Below are 4,315 nucleotides of genomic sequence, written 5' to 3' on the forward strand. Positions count from 1 at the left end.
TGCTGTTCTGGGAGTTGAGGCTGATGTTCTCAGCTGATGTCAGAGAACAGACACAGCAGTCTCTGGGGGCCAGGAAGGGACTTGGAAAAGATCTGGGGAGGAAGAACTCTGATATGCTGTCGTGGTGTAGTCTCTAAATTAGCACAGCAGGTCTCATCTCTRCCACAGGAGAAAAGTCAAGGGGCTAAAGGATTTTTGGTCTGATACAAAATAATTGTTCTCACATTGCTGAAATACTGGAAAAACACCAAAAAATGGCATTATCTTCAGTGTTGTCTATAGGATGTTTTCTCTGAACTAATGGCTGTCCTGATGCTGGGTTGTTACATCAATTGTATTTCTTTCACAGATCTTTGGTTGGTTGGTGGTCTAATAATTTTTTTTTTTTTTTAATTAGTGTTATGGTACAGTTAATGGCTGTGCTTTTCAGGTATGATGGGTTTTTTCAGGGTAAAAATAAAAAGTATGACAGACACTTCTAAAGTGTGCATTTGAATAGGTCTGGTAAAGCAAAAAATATCCATGAAATAATGAGGCAGCACTGGAATAYTGCATTCTGACCATCAAAAAGGTCTGCACATATTTTTTTCCATGTGGACTACATGCTGCACGGGAAACAAGTCATGGTATTGCAGCTTGATAATTCTCTTTGTGCTCAGTACTTGGAGGGAATGAGGAGAGAAGGAAATGGGATCTCTAAACAAAAAAGAGAATGGTAGGCATATACTGGTAATTTTTCTATTAGCTTCATAGTGCTCATCATTTACCAGGATGAGAAAATTTTGAGTAAAAGTACCAGAAATAATTTTCTAGCAGTGCTTTTTAGTCTTGGCATATTTATGAATATTTCATGCACGACTTTTTTACTATTAAGATCTATATTTAAAATTTCATACTCAGCTTTAAAGTTTGCTCTGACTTGAAATAGACTTCAGAAAATAAATTTCACTTTCTTAAAAGAAGAAACACCAGAAAATTACAAAAAACTGAGAAAGGAAACTAGCCTTAATTACAGATGGAGGATTTTGCATTTCTTTTGAGGCTGATTGAGTTGTTTTTTAAATGAAAATCAGCATGTCATTTGGGCTCATTCCAGTGACTTAAACAAGTTCCTTGATTTTACCTTTGTCCACCGAGTTCCTCAGGTGCTTCAGTGAAAACACGTACCTTGAAAAATTGGACCTCCAGAGATAAAATAAGGCTGTAAAGACYGGATTGCTGAGACACACGCAGTCAGGCTTTCCTCTGGCAGCTGAATTGGCAAGAGCAGACGTGCTGCCCATTAAACTCCAATGGTGGAAAGTCCAGTTGGAGATGAGCTTATCTTAAACATAAGGGAATTAGTCCAGCTTCCATTTAAATCACTGGCAAAGCTCCAGCTATATTCAGCAAGGGAAGGGCTGAGGCAGCAGGCACACAAAACCCTGTTTCTAGGCCTGATCCCAGCTTTTCTTACACATCCAAAGCTCATGCTGAGTATTGTGGTCACTTTAGCAGGATTAGGCTGAGYGGATTGTTTGGGCAGATTTATATGGCCATTCATTGTAAGGAGTGTACTGATACAGTTCTCAGTGATGCACGGCTAATAAATATTCATTTGTTAAAATACAAGACACCTGTTGACAAGGTAAACTGTGATTGTTCCAAGCAAATTGCTCGAGTGTGGTAGAATGTCATGTCCAATAATTGGCTAAACAGCTCTCATGTTTCCTTAGCCCTGTTCCAGCAAGCACTCAGGCGTGTGTTTGCCATTAAGCACCTGCCTACCTCCACTGCAGTCAGTCTGACTGCCCTGCCCTGTGATTTGGAGAAATTAGACCTAAATTACTTGGAGTGCACTGTATTCTCACTGTGGTGTCCTCTGGGAAGGCAGTGGCACCCAAACATGATGCTGGGTTTGATCAATTTGTAGGGGCAGACACCTGAAGCGCCTGTCACTTTACACCTGGAGGGTTTGAGCAGCAATCTTGGACACTCATTGGTGCCAGAAGGTTCTCATTTGTCACCWTAGCAGTGGTGACAGGAGTGTCAGCCCGGGATGCAGGGCCAGCAGTCACCTGTGGACTGTATGAGCATGCACAACACCTGGGGCTGCTCAGCTGATAATGGTTATCTTCTTATTGCTTATGGTTATGGATATTATCAGTGACAAAAAGATACACCTGAGCAGTGGGTGGAGGGCCCAAAATTTAACTCAAACTCCAGCCTGAAAAATGKAATATGCCATCTTTATTTAATGCTTCTCAATATAGATATCACAAAACCAYAAGAAACGTTAATGTTTCCTTACGTAACGAAGTCACCAGTATTGTGTGTATGGACATTCCAGTTCACTGAGTTTGCTGCTGGGCACAGGAATATGATTCAGGTTCCTTAGCAGGATTTTGAGATGAGGGAGGGAACTGGAGATGATGTAATGGATTGTCCTCTGCTAACAATGTGAGGACCAATTAGAAAGTACAAATAAGCGACATTACTTAAAAAGAGAGGTGATAAAAAGAACACCCGTCATAGAAAGATGAGGCACTAAAATAAATCACGTTAGAAAAGAACTAGGGATTTGAATTTGCCACCCACTGAAMACAATAGCAAAAACCCCACTGAATTAAATGCCTCAAGCCCTTGTACAGGACTGATTYGATGCTATTCATAGAATAACGTATATCCTAAATAATGCTGTTATTTGTCAAGTAAATTATTTGTCAGATCCATCATCCTGCCACTTCTTTTCTGGCAGAACTCCCACTGAAGTCAATGGGGGTATTGTTTRAAAAAAGTCTTTTAGGATTGGGCCYGAGGTTAAACAAAATGCAACTGRGGGTAACTTGTTCATCTTCCTTGGGTTCATAAACCCACATGCTGGACAATAGTTTGGCAGCTGGGGTACTGTGCCTTATGATGCTAATTTGTTCTGTCACTGATGCTGATTATTTCCTCATTTCTTAGTCTACCTGTTGCCACCTCGATTCGGGGTCTGATCCTGTTAATGTGTGTGTGTGTGTGTGTGTTAACTTAAACCTTGCTGGCTGTATAACCTGTCTTGATGTCCATGGGCTCTGGACTTTGCGGGGTCAGCCCTTTTGGTGTGCTGTCTTGTTCCACGGTGTCCTGGGCTTTTTGTGACCTTGGAAAACTGCAGGATGAGCCAGGGACTGCAGCTCTGAGCTGGGTGAGCAGAGGGCTTTCAAGGTGAATTKTTCTCTACTTTTGAATTAAGAAACCTGATTATATGGCTGGTCTTGTTCTTTCAGTTTTTTTTTTCTTTTTATTTACAAGTTAAATGGTCTACATCAAATTGTTTGGGTTTTTTCCCCTAAAAATGCGAAAATTAATCACTTGTCTCGATAGGAAAAACGTTAATACAAGTAAATTGCTTAAAGGATTTGCACTTCTAGCTATTAAAATACAGCTCAGCGTTTGAGCTCAGCCTCTCATTACTACCTATGGGAATGTATAATGGTTAAATTAGCTGCAGGTGGGCTCCCCTGCTGCTCCAGAAGCACATTAGAAGCATCTTGAGGGTTGCAAGTAACCCTAAAGAAATCAGACATAACAGCCTCAAACAATAGTCATTCTTGGAGCTGGTAACGTGCTCCATATACCTGAGAGGTACTGTGCAAATGGGACTCTTTGTGGGAGACCGCTCAGGTTTGGCTTCTMTGGAAATTGAATGTTTTTGTGAAATGGAAAATATTCAAAGGTGTTGAGCATAGTTCTGTGCTCAAACGTGTGGTAAAGCAGTTGACACCSAAGCCTGTGAGGGCAGTGAAAAGAYCTCAGACCACCTCTCTGAAGGTGGTGCTATCCCCAGGACAGGGCTACGTGCCCCCAAACCATATAGGATGGAACTGCTGCCGACTTTTGTACAAATGAACAGTTTCTACCTGCGGTTGGTGTGTAAGGATATGTTTTTGAAGTAAAGTTTCTAGTCTCTGCAGGGACCGTTAGCTGGAGTTAACATTTGTCCCTTGAAGACTCTTCCATGTCATCTGCTAGGAATTTCAGGATCGAAACGAACCGTGCACGAGCGCGCAACCTGCAGTGCCGGGGAGCTTTACAGCACTGTTGTGTTGGGGGTTTGCGCTGTGCCCCGCGATCCGAACAGGGTGCGCATCTCCCTGGGTGCCGATGTGCGTTCTCTCGGCACTCTGGGCTGGCTCGCAGTGATCCTGAAGCGCTGCCCGGCTGCGCACAGACCCCAGCGCTGCTCGCTGCAAACTTCAGCGCGGCTGTCCCGCGGGGCCGGGGCTCCCTGACGGCTCCCGGCCCTGCCCCCGCCGCGCTCGGGGGGCGGTGGAGCCCCTCGGGCCCCGAG

This window comes from Malurus melanocephalus, unplaced genomic scaffold, assembly GCF_030028575.1.
Source record: "Malurus melanocephalus ecotype Western Australia unplaced genomic scaffold, MMel_1.1 scaffold_220, whole genome shotgun sequence".
In the NCBI taxonomy this organism is placed as follows: Eukaryota; Metazoa; Chordata; class Aves; order Passeriformes; family Maluridae; genus Malurus; species Malurus melanocephalus.